The sequence below is a fragment of the Entelurus aequoreus genome, linkage group LG05 (genome assembly GCF_033978785.1).
Source record: "Entelurus aequoreus isolate RoL-2023_Sb linkage group LG05, RoL_Eaeq_v1.1, whole genome shotgun sequence".
Lineage (NCBI taxonomy): Eukaryota > Metazoa > Chordata > Actinopteri > Syngnathiformes > Syngnathidae > Entelurus > Entelurus aequoreus.
In genome coordinates, this window is record NC_084735.1 from 17080070 (window position 1) to 17097892 (window position 17823).

Below are 17823 nucleotides of genomic sequence, written 5' to 3' on the forward strand. Positions count from 1 at the left end.
GAGTACTGGAGAGTGCTCCCTCTGGTGATTCCTTTCTTCTACTGGGGGTCTTCAACGCTCATGTTGGCAATGACAGTGAGACCTGGTGAGGCGTGATTAGGAGAAACAGCCACCCTGATCTGAACCAGATTGGTGTTTTTAATCGGACTATTGTGCTCGTCACAGATAGGGCTGGTCGGTACATTATCGTTAATACCGGTATATTTTAGAAAGCTGTATATATTTGAGACAATACCGCCATACCGTTATCTTTTGAGGATGACCAGTTGCTCTTCTCTGCACCTGACGGGCAAAACACAGGGCATTCCCTTTGGCTTAACACCACCCCTTGCTTGTTTACGTAGGTTTCTCTGATGCGTGACACACCAAAACAAACTTTTTGAAAGGATATGGCGCCCCAGCGCCAACTTTTTGACTCCCAAATGATGCAATGCTTTGGTCAGTGAGTGCATTTGGCTATTTGTGAGTGACTACAGCTTTATTTAAACATACACAAATTTGCTTGAGAACTTGTAGCAACTTTATCACTAATCTTATCTGTTTATGTTGTTTATATCTGTTAGCATCTTAGTGTTGTTAAGGTTTATACTGGGAAGTCGGAATTTCTGAGTTCCTAGTCGGAATTTCAACTGGAATGCCCCACGTGGTTAAATTTCCAAATCGGAAAGACGAATCATTCTCACCACCCCCATGTTCGTTTCAAAGATGGCCGTTATGGATTTAAACAATGACATCCCCTTCTAAGATATCTGTTATTAGCATTTCTGATTTGCTTTTGTCACAATAAATAAGCCATAAACAATGTATGGTTGTACTTTTATATATGGTAACATCAATGCAGTGTAAACTACATTCATATCATGTGGTATGTAGTGTGTACGACGCTAGCAATAGCATCTGTGTTCTTTCTTCATCCACCGTGTGTCAGGGTTGCAGAAAGAGTGCATATTTTCACATAAGTTGTTTATATTCAGACAAGGCAAGCCCAAACATAGCTTTTGTGGATGTGACAATCTTGATTTCCGGCATCGTAACTGGAACGCTTTCAACTCGACTGTGAAAGCCATTCCCAGCTCTGACTTCCATTTCCCAGGTAAATGGAATGCAGCAGTAATACTGCTATCATGGTAGAAGCTGCAAAACAACCAAAGAAACAAAAAGTTTTGCCTGAGGAGACAAAAATAAGAAAAAGAGAGCCTCCCGGACAAAGGGGCAGTCATGGATCCACATTGCCTCGCTGGTGTGAGCTCAAAAACGAGTAGGGATTTTCGACCAATGTTGCCTTGGCTCTGTTCCAGCTAAACTAGTAAATTACTTTCGATGCTCAAATCGAAATTATGTTAATGTTAGCTATCGGAAATTTGCGTGATAGCAATAAATAGCCACCAGCTTGATAGTTTGCAGTTCCACAATGACACGACCAGCCAAGCAACAAACTCAAAAGTACTACCTTATTTTCAGACCATAGGGCGCACCGGATTATACGGCACACTACCGATGAGCGGGTCTATTCAGGTGTATTTTCATACAAAAGGCGCACCGGATTATAAGGCGCATCGAAGGGGTCATATTATGATTTTTTTCTAAATTGAAAATACTTCCTTGGGGTCTACATAACATGTAATGGTGTTGTTTTGGTCAAAATGTTGCATAGATCATGTTTTACAGACCATCTTCAAGTCGCTTGCTGACTGTCTTTTCAGGATGCGCCATTTTGTGGGCGGTCTTATTTACGTGGTTCACCCTCGACAGCGTCTTCTCCTTGTCATCTTTGTTGAACCGCTGTAGTGTGCAAGGACGGGCGTGGAAGAAGTGTCAGAAGATGGAGTTAACTGTTTTAATGACATTCAGACTTTACTTAAATCAATAACGGAGCAGCATCTCTTCATCCGTGGCTCACTAGTGCAACAACAACAAAACAAAACTGTCCGACCAGAACGCTCTAATAACTAAAGTTCCGTGGGTGAATTATGTAAACCCACTACACCGGTAGTTTTTAGCGCTTCCATAGCGAGATATAATTTAGAACTTAACGCTACTTTGTATTAGAAATGGCAACAGCGGAGGATGAATAAGTCAACTCATGTGCGATAACATGAAGATAGAAAAAAAGAAGAAGCTTATCGACTACGGCATCGGCACAGACTACAATGACTACAATACAATTTTCAGGACTTCTGCAAATACACATCAGCAGGTACCAGAAGGTATACAAAGTTGATTTTCCATAATTTTGCGAAACAAAACGCCAGATAATGTGTCTGCTAATAGATGCCATTTTGCAGTCCTAATATACACACCATAATAATATCGTTGAATCACAGTACGTCTGACTACGTAATGCTCCGACAACCCATCCAGTAGTGCGGCTTCCTAGCTTACCAAAGTCGTACCAAAACATTTTGACAGATTTTTGAGTGCCGTGTGTAATATTCTATATTCTAAATGGAACATTCACAGTTTTGGTGTTGTTTACTGGTGTCATCTTGCAGTCTACATGTATCTCTTATGTGTGATTGTCATCTACTGGTCACACTTATCATTACAGGATGTACCAAATAAAATAGCTTCGAGGTCGGTAAGCACAACCAGAATTATTCCGCACATTAGGCGCACCAGGTTAAAAGGCGCACTGTCGATTGTTGAGAAAATTAAAGTATTTTAAGTGCGCCTTACAGTCCAAAAAATACGGTATATAAAGAAAAAAACTATTCGATGACCGCAAACCGCAACGTTTAGACAAGCGGTAGAAAATGGATAGATGGATGTAGGTTGCTACTGTGGAAAGATAAATCATACTGAATTATGTGTCAGTTTGTATGTACAACAGTAGTTTCTCATGGAAAATGTGGTCTTCCGCTAGGCAAAACACTACCACTTTGGTCCACTGGCGCTGTTAAAATCAACCAAAACTGAAAGTTTTTAACTGGGGCTTTAATATGCTCAGGGTCAAAAGTATACATGCATTCTAGGGCTGGGTGATAAATAAAAAAAATAGTAAAACCCACATTTAGGGATTCTAACAGACGTAAAACTGCAGTGTCATATTGTAATTCTCTCTACTAATACACCATGCCCTCAAGATATACTACTGGTGGTGTAGTAATGTAGTACTTGTAGTAGTACTTAGCGATGTTCTGATTAGGGTGTTATGCTGACGATTCTGCTACAGATAATCCATGAGTGAGAACAGCCGATACCAATACCGATACCAATCACATGTATTATTTGTACATTTTTCAATGTATTGAAGGTAAGTGCTAATGACAGTTTAACAATATTATCACCATTTTAAAACTAGTTCCTTATTCTTTTCCTTTGTGTGTAAAATTTTCAGCCTCGATATAAACTATCAATTTGGTCTAGCATATAGATTTGAATTCTGTGATAATGCATGTTGAAGACATACTGTACTCTAGCCCTGTCACGCTAAATTGAGAATGACGAGTTGCAACAGGCTGGGATGAATGCAAATGCAATATAGCCTCTTGAGTGCAAGTGCCGCTGAAGTATGTCCATCCACATTGCCAAGCTGCTTCTAAATTACCAATCCTCGCGTTCTTGGCAATAAATAATCCACATTTCTTTCAAGTTACGTTATTACCGGATGACTGGAGGAATACTTAACTGTAACTAGGGATGGGAATTGATACAATTTTTCCGGTTCCGATTCCACTTTCGATTCTGCTTAACGATTCAGTTCCTTAATGGTTCTGTTATCAATTTTTATTTGGAAAAAAAAAAGTTGGATTAGCATCAATTTAGTTTAGTTTAGAGCAGTGGTTCTCAAATGGGGGTACGCGTACCCCTGGGGGTACTTGAAGGTATGCCAAGGGGTACGTGAGATTTTTTAAAAATATTCTAAAAATAGCAACAATTCAAAAATCCTTTATAAATATATGTATTGAATAATACTTCAACAAAATAAATGTTTAGAATGAAGTTCATGAATCCAGATGGATCTCTATTACAATCCCCAAAGAGGGCACCTTAAGTTGATGATTACTTCTATGTGTAGAAATATTTATTCATAATTGAATCACTTGTTTACTTTTCAACAAGTTTTTAGTTATTTTTATATCTTTTTTTCCAAATAGTTCAAGAAAGACCACTACAAATGAGCAATATTTTGCACTGTTATACAATTTAATAAATAAGAAACTGATGACATAGTGCTGTATTTTACTTCTTTATCTCTTTTTTTCAACCAAAAATGCTTTGCTCTGATTAGGGGGTACTTGAATTAAAAACATTTTCACAGGGGTACATCACTGAAAAAAGGTTGAGAACCACTGGTTTAGAGCTAACATGACCCTAGAAAGCCTACAGTGAGGTCTCAAGATTTCTTACTTATATCTGTCAGTAAACTCGCCATGAATGTTATGTACAGAGAAGGGAAGGAGGCGACAACCAAGGCAGAACTGCGGTTCACAAGGTTTATTCAAACCTTTGATGATTACGTGGCGTGTGTATGCTACTCTAAGTGAATGGGTGTAGACTATGTGTATAATTAATAGTGTAAATGTTACCAGGAGTTGTTGTCTGTGAATGTTGGATGTATCCTACGTCGAATCAAGGGGGGGCAAGGCGAAGAGGCAGTCTGTGAACAGGCAAGGGGTCGAGGGTAGGAGCGAGGCAGCATAGTCCGTGTCCGAGCAGGGGGTCGAGGATCAAGGAAGGCAGTCAGGAATCCGGATGGATTTCGAGAGGCGAAACACGATCACGGAAGACAGGGAAGTCACTGCGGAAGACACAAGGGACATGAACAAGGGAGACACGGAGAGAGCAAAGAGAAGGCGAGCAAAGCACAGGGGAGGGAATGCCAGACGTGATGCTTACTGGGAAGATGAGCGACGTTCTGGCAGAGGTTCCTCTGGTCCGCTGGTCTTTATGCCGCTCCCGCTCATCAAGTCCAGGTGCGCTGATCAGTGATTGTCTGCAGGCTTGTTGCTGTGTGGGCGTGCTGCGCTCAGCGCGAGCAGGGGCGTATCTGAGCGCGCTCCAGCTGCAGAAAAAACGTGGGTTCGACTCCGCGTCATGACAATGAAAGCGCTAAAACATACCGGTGTAGTGAGTTTACATTATTCACCCAAGGAACTTTAGTTATTAGAGAGTTCCGGTCAGACGGTTTTGCACGGGAAACATTTCCGGCCTTGTTGTTGTTTCCGGATGAGGAGATGCTGCTCAGTTTTTAATTGAAGTAAAGTCTGAATGTCATTAAAACAGTTAGCTCCATCTTTTGACACTTCTTCCACTCCCGTCCTTGCACGCTACACCGCTACAACAAAGGTGACGGGGAGAAGACGCTGTCGAAGGTGAGCCACGTAAATAAGACCACCCACAAAACGGCGCATCTGGAAGCGACTGTCAGAAAGCGGCTTGAAGATAATAATAATAATAATAGATTAGATTTTATATCGCACTTTTCTATTATTAGATACTCAAAGAGAAGTGGCAACCCATCATTCATTCACACCTGGTGGTGGTAAGCTACATTTGTAGCCACAGCTGCCCTGGGGTAGACTGTCGGAAGCGAGGCTGCCAGTTTGTGCCTACGGCCCCTCCGACCACCACCTATCATTCATTCATCATTCATTCACCAGTGTGTGCGGCACCGGAGGAAAGGGTGAAGTGTCTTGCCCAAGGGCACAACGGCAGCAATTTGGATGTCAAGAGGCGGGGAGTGAACCTGCAACCCTCCTGACTTTTGTGGACGGTGGAGCGGGAGGTCGCGCACACACTGACACAAACATTTTCACAAAAACACAGGCAAATAACACAAACTCGCACACATTCACAGACACACACAGGATCACGGTCAATAAAGGGGGATTGTTCCATGCAGGATTATACCAAGCATTGTTGCTTACCTTCTGTTTACCTGCTGCGGTAACTTCTAACAGACAATGCCGCCATGTTTGAACGAGGAAATATGCTAACAGCTGATCGCCGTGATCAAACTCAAATTGATCGCGATCAACGATCACGATCATATAATCGCCCAGCCCTACTACACACCTACAGTTACCAAAGAATGGCAACATTTGGGCCCCCGAGTCGTTTCATTTTGCTGTATTAAGGCAGCACTTTTCACGCTTTTGGACCTTACAGGATCTAGGCTCTTGTATCCAGTTTTAAAACCAGGGAGGAGGAAAAGAAACCCGAAAAGATGTAGCAATTTATCGATGAATTAATTTTCATTTTTCGTTTGATGGATTGACTTATTGACTATCGGCCAAGTCCTACAATTGTATAACTTTTTTAATGCCTCTGAACATTTAATGCTTTTTAATGCCATTTAAGACCTTTATTTTTGCTAAATTGGAATTGACTGTCTGTTGGGAACCACAGTGACCTAGTTGTTAGCATGTCGGCCTCACAGTCAGCAGATTGAGGTTCGGCCCTAGAATGTGTAGAAAAGGTAATGGATAAATATTTAACAATTTAATTAAAGAGCACCCCTACACACCTCCTACTCACTGTGTAACTTTGCAAACGTTCATCTCCACAGACTGTTGACAGCTCTGTGCTAAACTGAGTTACAAACAGCTGCCAACTCCGCATGTGGTGAATACGGCAGCTCGGAGTCTGAACAATGTCATCTGTGCAATGTGACAAAGCTTTCGAACTTCCCCTCCCATAAAGCACTTGAATCTGGCCAAGGTCTTGATACATCTGCGGGAAGCATGTACCCATCTCTCTGCTGGCACTGCTTTGACATTGCTACAGTGTCACTTGGTGCAAATGGGACTTAGAAACCCGATAGTGTTGGCTGCCATTTGGATTGTTTATCTTGCTTTCAAGGAAAATATTTAGGAGGGAGAGGCTGCAGGGCCGAGCCAATTCCAATTCCATGGTATTTTTTTTATTTTTTTTTGTCATAAAAAAATACAATCATGTGTGCTTACGGACTGTATCCCTGCAGACTGTATTGATCTATATTGATGTTTAATGTAGGAACCAGAAATATTAATAACAGAAAGAAACAACCCTTTTGTGCGAATGAGTGTGAATGAGTATAAATGGGGGAGGGAGGTTTTTTGGGTTGGTGCTCTAATTGTAAGTGTATCTTGTGTTTTTTATGTTGATTTAATAAATAAATAAAAAAAAAATAAAAAAAATAATTGTTTTATTTTTTTTTAAAATTTCTTGTGCGGCCAATCAATCGATCCACGGACTGGTACCGGGCCGTGGCCCGGTGGTTGGGGACCACTGATTTAGACTATTGTAATGCCATGCTCTCCCGTCTTCCCAAAAATAATATCATAACTCTACAATTATTACAAAACTCAGCAGCACGCATGCTGATTAGTACCAAAGGGTGGGAGCTAGGGCTGCATGATTAATCAAAATGTAATCGACATCAAGGTTTTAATTAGTGTGGTAAATAACCGCTAGAGGCTGAGGTTTTTGTTCTTTTCTCCGACGTCACCGGCATTTGAGTGACAGACATGTTCGGCAATCAGAATTGTTGACCCTCGCGTTTGTTCGTCTCTCGCTTCAAACAGGAAGAAAGACATCTTACTTTGTGCATCGCTCTCAGCACCTGAGCACGTTTATTAAACAGCGGAATTAACTGAATAGAGTGACCCCTCTTTTTAGTCATTCACAATCTTTTTTTCGGCGGAGACCAGAGTGGGGTGCCGCCGCCAACACACTCACACTACAGAGAGCCTCGCGACTCGCCAGTGAGAAGTGCCGCTTAATAACACAAATTAGGAGAATAAAAATAAGATTATGACGCCAAATGTCCTGTTGTGGGAATATTTCAGCTTCAAATTGGATAGGCGATTAAACCCCATCAACACGGACAAACGAGCGAGAATGCCCTGAGTACGTGATGGCAATAAACAAAAAGACAACATCCGACTTAATTTTTCCAACTGGGAAACAAATGCACTTTAAGATGTTCAATGTCTATTTAGGTAAAATTTTTGCCTACAGAAATTAGTCAATTTTATTTTTTGTTTATTTATTTAAGATAACAGTATTTACAGTACAATGGTAAACAACTCTGCAGTGATGAGAAATACAAGTTTATATCCTTTTAAATGGTGAGTTGCATTGATATTATATATTATGATTACATACACTTTTTAGTATTTATGGATTATTTCTTCAGTTAAAGTTAATGATAAAGTTCTGAGTCTGTCTGGATAACGGCAAATATTTCTTGATGTAAATAATTGCATATTGTTCTAATGTGTGACACCTTGAAACAAGAATGTTGAATGATAGTCTAAAAAATGTCTTGCTTCACCCGTTATTTTTTTAGTTTTTTGTGTTTTTATGTATAAAGTAAAAATCGCAAATCGAATTGTAAACGCAATTTTGGAGACAACAATCGCAATTAGGTTTTTTCTCAAAATCATGCAGCCTTAGCGGGAGCACATTACACCAGTTTTAAAGTAGCTACTTTGCTAAGATACCTGTGGCCAGGTAGTTTGGTCCCCATTATGTCATCGCTCCAAAAATTTAGACATACATTTAAAAAGAAATATGTTATTATAAATTAGTATTGACATATATTTTTATATCGTTTTTCCAAATTTGCAATTGTTGCTGCTTATTGTGCAATGTACTTTGATGAGAACATTTTAAGTGTCAAGAGACTTTTATTAAAAACGACCAGCAACAGATCTAGCATATTTTTCTTGTGTTATCATAGAATGTAGTCGTGTTTAGAAACTCTACTTCTGTCCCTCGATATCCCCAATGAAGATGTAAGCTGCAGCAAGCAGGACGTTATTTGTACATTTTGTAGACTGCGGTCCGCGAGTATATCTGGGATATATCAAAGTTACGTCCACATCGCAGACATGTTGACAACGTTCCAGACAATCGTGTGCGTCTTGCTTACGTCGGGTTTGGCAACACTGTTTATGATGATCAAAGTATTTTTTCGGTGGCCGAATTTTTGATGCATCACTAGACAATAGTGCACACATAATAGGTTTTATATATCCATTCAACATAGTAACGTTTTATGTTTGTGTGGTTTTGATTCGATGTTAATTTTTCCCAAGATCACAAAAACACCTTCCGTGCCTGAAAGCGGATTGGCGGAGAATGAGAGAGCATTGTTGTGTGTTCGGCGAAGCACAGAGATGAAAGTGTTTGCATGGGAGTTAAAGGCCTACTGAAATTAAATTTTCTTATTCAAACGGGGATAGCAGATCCATTCTATGTGTCGTACTTGATCATTTCGCGATATTGCCATATTTTTGCTGAAAGGATTTAGTAGAGAACATCGACGATAATGTTCGCTACTTTTGGTCGCTGATAAAAAAAGCCTTGCCTGTACCGGAAGTAGCGTGACGTCGCAGGTTGAAGGGCTCCTCACATTTCCCCATTATTTACACCAGCAGCGAGAGCGATTCGGACCGAGAAAGCGACGATTACCCCATTCATTTGAGCCAGGATGAAAGATTTGTGGATGAGGAACGTGAGAGTGAAGGATTAGAGTGCAGTGCAGGACGTATCTTTTTTCACTCTGACCGTAACTTAGGTACAAGGGCTCATTGGATTCCACACTCTCTCCTTTTTCTATTGTGGATCACGGATTTGTATTTTAAACCACCTCGGATACTATATCCTCTTGAAAATGAGAGTCGAGAACGCGAAATGGACATTCACAGTGACTTTTATCTCCACGACAATACATCGGCGAAGCACTTTAGCTACGGAGCTAACGTTATAGCATCGTGCTTAAATGCAGATAGAAACAAAAGAAATAAGCCCCTGACTGGAAGGATAGACAGAAGATCAACAATACTACCAAACTCTGGACCTGTAACCACACGGTTAATGCTTTCCAGCCTGGCGAAGCCTAACAATGCTGTTGCTAACGACGCCATTGAAGCTAACTTAGCTACGGGACCTCGACAGAGCTATGCTAAAAACATTAGCTCTCCACCTACGCCAGCCCTCATCTGCTCATCAACACCCGTGCTCACCTGCGTTCCAGCGATCGACGGCGCGACGAAAGACTTCACCCAATCATCGATGCGGTCGGCGGCTAGCGTCGGATAGCGCGTCTGCTATCCAACTCAAAGTCCTCCTGGTTGTGTTGCTGCAGCGAGCCGCTAATACACCGATCCAACCCACAGCTTTCTTCTTTGCAGTCTCCATTGTTCATTAAACAAATTGCAAAAGATTCACCAACACAGATGTCCAGAATACTGTGGAATTTTGCTATGAAAACAGCGCTGTTTGTATTGGTATACAATGGTGTACCAATACTTCCGCTTCAACCATTGACGTCACGTGCAAACGTCATCATACCTAGACGTTTTCAGCCGGAAGTTTCCCGGGAAATTTAAAATTGCACTTCATAAGTTAACCCGGCCGTATTGGCATGTGTTGCAATGTTAAGATTTCATCATTGATATATAAACTATCAGACTGCTTGGTCGGTAGTAGTGGGTTTCAGTAGGCCTTTGAAACCTGTTGGGATTGTGCGGGTTGTTGCATAAGATTGGCAATAAAAATTAAAAATAGCATTGGTTTTGTGTGACTTATTTTGGAGGCTGCAATATATTATATTACTTTATTTTTTCAAGGTGTGGCAGCTATGAGTTTGACGTGGCGGTGCGCTACATTCAGTTACATTAAGGGGAAACCCTGCCTTGGCTGCCCGTCAAATTGAGGGTAAAATTTAAAGTTCTATTATTAGTTTTTAAATGTCTTAATGGCCTTGCGCCTTTTCATCTATCTGACCTCCTTTTACTGTATCAACCCTCGCGGATCCTGAGGTCCTCTTGCACCAAACTATTAGCTTTACCAACTACCAGAACAAAGCCTCAACGTGAGGCGGTATTTAGCCAATATGGCCCCCACCTGTGGAACAGCTTGTCAAAGAGCCTCAGGACTGCAGAGACCGTAGAAATTAAAAAAAATAAAATAATAAAAGGTTCAAGACACAACTTTTTAATCAGGCTTTTTACTGATCATGTTAAACTCTTCTGTTTTTTTAATTTTATTATTATTGTGTTATTTTCTATTTTATTTATTTCCATTGTTACTACTATTATTATCTCAATGTTATGTTTTATTAAGTTATTCATTATTTTTCCATATATTTTATCCTATTTTTTACATTATTATTTATTTATACGTCTTCCCTTATTTAGGTTTGTAAGACTGAAAATGTAATCATTACAAAAGTATAACGTCCATTGTGTATTTTACATAAATAATGTCCATTGTATATGTTACATAAATAAAATAAAAGGATTAGTGGTAATACACACTGCAAACATTACACGTGTGTGGTTTAACACAATTGAACCTAAAGTGGTGTCAGGATGGCCGAGTGGTCTAAGGCGCCAGCCTCAAGGTCACACCTTCCCTGCTTGGGAATTCTGGTCTCCAGTTGGAGGCGTGGGTTTAAATCCCACTTCTGACATTGGGGCAGCACGGTGGCAGAGGGGTTAGTGCATCTGCCTCACAATACGAAGGTCCTGAGTAGTCGTGAGTTCAATCCCGGCCTCGGGATCTTTCTGTGTGGAGTTTGCATGTTCTCCCCGTGACTGCGTGGGTTCCCTCCGGGTACTCCGGCTTCCTCCCACCTCCAAAGACATGCACCTGGGGATAGGTTGATTGGCAACACTAAATTGGCCCTAGTGTGTGAATGTGAGTGTGAATGTTGTCTGTCTATCTGTGTTGGCCCTGCGATGAGGTGTCGACTTGTCCAGGGTGTACCCCGCCTTCCGCTCGATTGTAGCTGAGATAGGCTCCAGCGCCCCCCGCGACCCCGAAGGGAATAAGCGGTAGAAAATGGATGGATGGAACCTAAAGTGTAGCTTTATCGCCCTCTGCTGGTCAAATTCAGCGCTACATGTATTTAACCAATTTTGATCGCCCGAGTTAAACAGCCAAAAACAACATAACCACGAATACAAATGACATCACAAAGTTAGCAATTTTAATACATTCATACTTTGTTGCCCAGTTGCTGTTAAAAGTCAGATGTTCTCAATATATTTAAAAAAAATTCAGGGTCGATAGTGCCATCTTCTTCTACTCACCCACTTCATTGTGAGACATACAGTATGCTTCGCTGGTGCCCCCTGTGGGGTGGCGGGAGTACTGCATACACGAGCAACCCTGTTTTGAATGGTTTCATCAAGTCTATAAAGGTGTTGTTCGGTAGGCCAGATTAAAAGCTTTGTCTGGCCAGATGTGGACCGCAGACTGCTAGTTGAATAGAACTCATGTACAGTATGTGTTTTCTGCTCTTTCTTTTTTTGTGTGTGTAAAACACTATGTGTTTGCCACTTGCCTGTGTTTGAAAAGTGCTATATAAATAAAGTTTAATTTGATTAGATTACAAAAATTAAATGAAATAGACACGATCTACTTTCTTGACAGAAAAAACATTAAATATTGTGTGTCGCTGTGCTTACGCATTGCATACTTACCTAGGCGGGAAAAAAAATAGTCATCACAGGGCTGTACGACTAGTTTTTTCACTCGGACCACAGGTGCCCTTAAATGAAACATTTTAGTAGCGCAGAATAAATTAATTAGCATTATGAAATGTCGTAAATAGGACAATTGTATTATTAACACTCAAACTACGTACACATTTCTCATAAAGCCTCATGCTACTGTTAATTAAACATCCCTGTCCCACAGCTTTTTTTAGTCACGTACCGTAATGATAATATGTCATGCCGTACACACATGTACCAAGCTACTTATATAGTCACATCACAAGCAATTACATCACTGATCATAATGTTACTTATACACATGCCAGAATGAACAGTGATGTTGATAGGTTTACTATGTAGTGACTACTAGTGAGTCCCCAGGACCTAAAGGTGGTGATTTGAGTGGGTCCTTGGAAAATTCACTGGGAACACACTAAAAAGGGCTGTTTGCAACCTTTACACAAAACACTACAAGGCGCTAACGTTCCAAAGTATTATAGCATTATATTCCGCCCACTTACGGTTTTTAGCACATAATGACGTAATTACGATTGGTAACTAGGGATGTATCTATCCATCCATCCATCCATCTTCTTCCGCTTATCCGAGGTCGGGTCGTGGGGGCAGCAGCCTAAGCAGGGAAGCCCAGACTTTCCTCTCCCCAGCGACTTCGTCCAGCTCCTCCCGGGGGATCCCGAGGCGTTCCCAGGCCAGCCGGGAGACATAGTCTTCCCAACGTGTCCTGGGTCTTCCCCGTGGCCTCCTACCGGTTGGACGTGCCATAAGCACCTCCCTAGGGAGGCGTTCGGGTGGCATCCTGACCAGATGCCCGAACCACCTCATCTGGCTCCTCTCGATGTGGAGGAGCAGTGGCTTTACTTTGAGCGCCTCCCGGATGGCAGAGCTTCTCACCCTGTCTCTAAGGGAGAGCCCCGCCACCCGGCGGAGGAAACTCATTTCGGCCGCCTGTACCCGTGATCTTGTCCTTTCGGTCATAACCCAAAGCTCATGACCATAGGTGAGGATGGGAACGTAGATCGACCGGTAAATTGAGAGCTTTGCCTTCCGGCTCAGCTCCTTCTTCACCACAACGGATCGATACAGCGTCCGCACCACCGAAGACGCCGCACCGATCCGCCTGTCGATCTCACGATCCACTCTTCCCCCACTCGTGAACAAGACTCCTAGGTACTTGAACTCCTCCACTTGGGGCAGAGTCTCCTCCCCAACCCGGAGATGGCACTCCACCCTTTTCCGGGCGAGAACCATGGACTCGGACTTGGAGGTGCTGATTCTCATCCCAGTCGCTTCACACTCGGCTGCGAACCGATCCAGCGAGAGCTGAAGATCCTGGCCGGATGAAGCCATCAGGACCACATCATCCGCAAAAAGCAGAGACCTAATCCTGCAGCCACCAAACCGGATCCCCTCAACGCCTTGACTGCGCCTAGAAATTCTGGCCATAAAAGTTATGAACAGAATCGGTGACAAAGGGCAGCCTTGGCGGAGTCCAACCCTTACTGGAAACGTGTCCGACTTACTGCCGGCAATGCGGACCAAGCTCTGACACTGATCGTACAGGGAGCGGACCGCCACAATCAGACAGTCCGATACCCCATACTCTCTGAGCACTCCCCACAGGACCTCCCGAGGGACACGGTCGAATGCCTTCTCCAAGTCCACAAAGCACATGTAGACTGGTTGGGCAAACTCCCATGCACCCTCAAGGATCCTGCCGAGAGTATAGAGCTGGTCCACAGTTCCACGACCAGGACGAAAACCACACTGTTCCTCCTGAATCCGAGGTTCGACTATCCGGCGTAGCCTCCTCTCCAGTACATCCGAATAAACCTTACCGGGAAGGCTGAGGAGTGTGATCCCACGATAGTTGGAACACACCCTCCGGTTCCCCTTCTTAAAGAGAGGAACCTCCACCCCGGTCTGCCAATCCAGAGGTACCGCCCCCGATGTCCACGCGATGCTGCAGTGTCTTGTCAACCAAGACAGCCCCACAGCATCCAGAGCCTTAAGGAACTCCGGGCGGATCTCATCCACCCCCGGGGCCTTGCCACAGAGGAGCTTTTTAACTACCTCAGCAACCTCAGCCCCAGAAATAGGAGAGCCCACCACAGATTCCCCAGGCACTGCTTCCTCATACGAAGACGTGTTGGTGGGATTGAGGAGGTCTTCGAAGTATTCCCTCCACCGATCCACAACATCCGCAGTCGAGGTCAGCAGAACACCATCCGCACCATACACAGTGTTGACAGTGCACTGCTTCACCCTCCTGAGGCGGCGGATGGTGGTCCAGAATCGCTTCGAAGCCGTTCGGAAGTCGTTTTCCATGGCTTCTCCAAACTCCTCCCATGTCCGAGTTTTTGCCTCCGCGACCGCCGAAGCCGCACACCGCTTGGCCTGTCGGTACCTGTCCGCTGCCTCCGGAGTCCTATGAGCCAAAAGAACCCGATAGGACTCCTTCTTCAGCTTGACGGCATCCCTCACCGCTCAACATTCTAGGATTACCGCCACGACAGGCACCATCTACCTTGCGGCCACAGCTCCAATCAGCCGCCTCGACAGTAGAGGCGCGGAACATGGTCCACTCGGACTCAATGTCCAGCACCTCCCTCGTGACATGTTCAAAGTTCTTCCGGAGGTGGGAATTGAAACTCTCTCTGACAGGAGACTCTGCCAGACGTTCCCAGCAGACCCTCACAATGCGTTTGGGCCTGCCAGGTCTGTCCGGCATCCTCCCCCACCATCGCAGCCAACTCACCACCAGGTGGTGATCGGTAGAAAGCTCCACCCCTCTCTTCACCCGAGTGTCCAAAACATGAGGCCGCAAATCCGATGACACAACTACAAAGTCGATCATGGAACTGCGGCCTAGGGTGTCCTGGTGCCAAGTGCACATATGGACACCCTTATGTTTGAACATGGTGTTCGTTATGGACAATCTGTGACGAGCACAAAAGTCCAATAACAAAACACCACTCGGGTTCAGATCCGGGCGGCCATTCTTCCCAATCACGCCTCTCCAGGTTTCACTGTCGTTGCCAACATGAGCGTTGAAGTCACCCAGTAGGACAAGGGAATCACCCGGGGGAGCACTTTCCAGTACTCCCTCGAGCGCATCCAAAAAGGGTGGGTACTCTGAACTGCTGTTTGGTGCGTAAGCACAAACAACAGTCAGAACCCGTCCCCCCAACCGAAGGCGGAGGGAGGCTACCCTCTCGTCCACCGGGTTGAACTCCAACGTGCAGGCTTTGAGCCGGGGGGAAACAAGAATTGCCACCCCAGCTCGTCGCCTCTCACTGCGTGCAACGCCAGTGTAGAAGAGAGTCCAACCCCTCTCGAGAGAACTGGTTCCAGAGCCCTTGCTGTGCGTTGAGGTGAGTCCGACTATATCTTGCCGGAACTTCTCTACTTCGCGCACTAGCTCAGGCTCCTTTCCCCCAGCGAGGTGACGTTCCACGTCCCAAGAGCTAGCTTCTGTAGCCGAGGATCGGACCGCCAAGTGCCCTGCCTTTGGCTGCCGCCCAGCTCACAATGCACCCGACCTCTACGGCCCCTCCCATGAGTGGTGAACCCATTGGAGGGGTGACCCACGTTGCCTCTTCGGGCTGTGCCCGGCTGGGCCCCATGGGGACAGGCCCGGCCACCAGGCGCTCGCCATCGTGCCCCAACTCCGGGCCTGGCTCCAGAGGGGGGCCCCGGTGACCCGCGTCCGGGCGAGTGAAATCTGAGTCTTTGTTGTTTCATTCCCATAGAAGTCTTCGAGCTAGGGATGTAATGATATCCAAATGTCACGGTGAGATATCATCACAGTATTAAGCTACGGTACGTAATTATTGTGGACTTGTCCAAGAAAAAATACTTGGTTAACATGCTATAGTGTGTAAAATAAAGTGGCAAGAATGTTTAGGCTAAACACACTCACTGTAATTAAACACAAACATCATGCTCAAATGTTCTAATTATATTTTATTACTACAAACTAGGGTTGTCCTGATGCCAATAATTTGTTTATCGATACTTTTCAATACTTTTCAAAATAAAGGGAACTACAAAAAATGTCAATATTGGCTTTATTTTAACAGAAAATCTTACAATACAATAAACATGTGTTTCCTATTGCACTCAAAGATTAATTTAGAAGGTTAAAATATAAGTTAAAAGGCATTAAACACATTGTGTTTTTCTTGTTGCACTCAAAGAAAAATTTACAATTTTCCTTTATACATATAGTCTGACATAATCAAGGATTAGGTTAGAATATAATAAAAACCTTTATTTTCATTATATTAAATGTTTCATGATTTTTGTTTGCCACTCCTGGTCTGTGCTCTAAGAAAAATACAATAATGTTTTAGTAAGAACTAAAAACAAAACTATGGATAAATGTACAAACGTTTGTACACGGATAAGCCACGTAGCAGGTAAAACACACTTTTGTTAAAGATAAAACACAAATTGTAGCAATTTGTTACAAAATATAGTCATTTCACTTGCATTAGTTGACTGCTAATTGGGCAGTTTTAACTCCGCTAATATTTGGCATCAATCCAAGCAGCTGTGTGCGAGTCTACGTATCTACATGTTATGTATCTACATGTGCACAACAGAGGAGCTTGTTAACTTATGAGAGTAGTCCAAGTGTGTTTAAGAGAATGGCAACGTGTTGGCTGAGTGACGTCAGTGAGTGAGTGGGCGAGCAAAGAGAGAGAGCTATAGCGCTGCACTGCGCTGTCGAGTGATGAACGGGTCTGGTTGTGTCTTTCAAAACTAATGATAAAGCAACCAGAATGTCACAAATCGGCGGCCTCGTCATTCTGACCTGAATGTGGAGCTTAGCAGACCCATTAAAGTGAAGTGTTAACCCGACGAAAACATCGACCCTGGAGAGAATGTCTGCCCTGTGCTCCTGTACTTTGGTCTGCACCGGAGCCCAACAGCAGTACAGTACATTATTACCTGTCACTCTTTATAACTCCTTGTGCAGATCGGAATGCTTATTATTTAAATGTTTACCTACTTTTTAAGCAAATGTGGTAATACTAATCGCCACATTTGGCGAGGCGTGCTTTAAAGCAACACTTGAAGCGCGGCGCTTTCTTGTTTAAAGTGTCGTCTTTACCGTTAGTTTTGAAGCCCTAATACCTCAATATTGCGCTTCAAACACACTCTTTATTAACCAGTAGAATTGTCGTTTATTGCCATTCCTCCTCTCCAAGAGGTTATAGCTTGTATGAACTTAGTGTGTGCGTTTTGACACACTCATTATCATGCGCCTCGGCTCTGTAGTCACCGCTGCACAGCGGGGATTCAGATTAAAGAAAGGTACCGGTACTTTACAGAGGCAGTATAGTACCGATTTCAATCAATT

The 17823-nt window shown here is 43.5% G+C and overlaps 1 protein-coding gene and 1 non-coding gene across 2 annotated transcripts in view; both read left to right on the top strand.

The window, feature by feature from the left end:
- Window positions 1-17823, top strand: part of LOC133649921 (uncharacterized) — a 334795-nt gene that overhangs the window by 43657 nt on the left and 273315 nt on the right. The window lies entirely within an intron of this gene.
- Window positions 11301-11407, top strand: trnal-caa (transfer RNA leucine (anticodon CAA)). The gene is made up of 2 exons: window positions 11301-11338; window positions 11373-11407. It is a non-coding gene; the product is annotated as a tRNA-Leu (tRNA).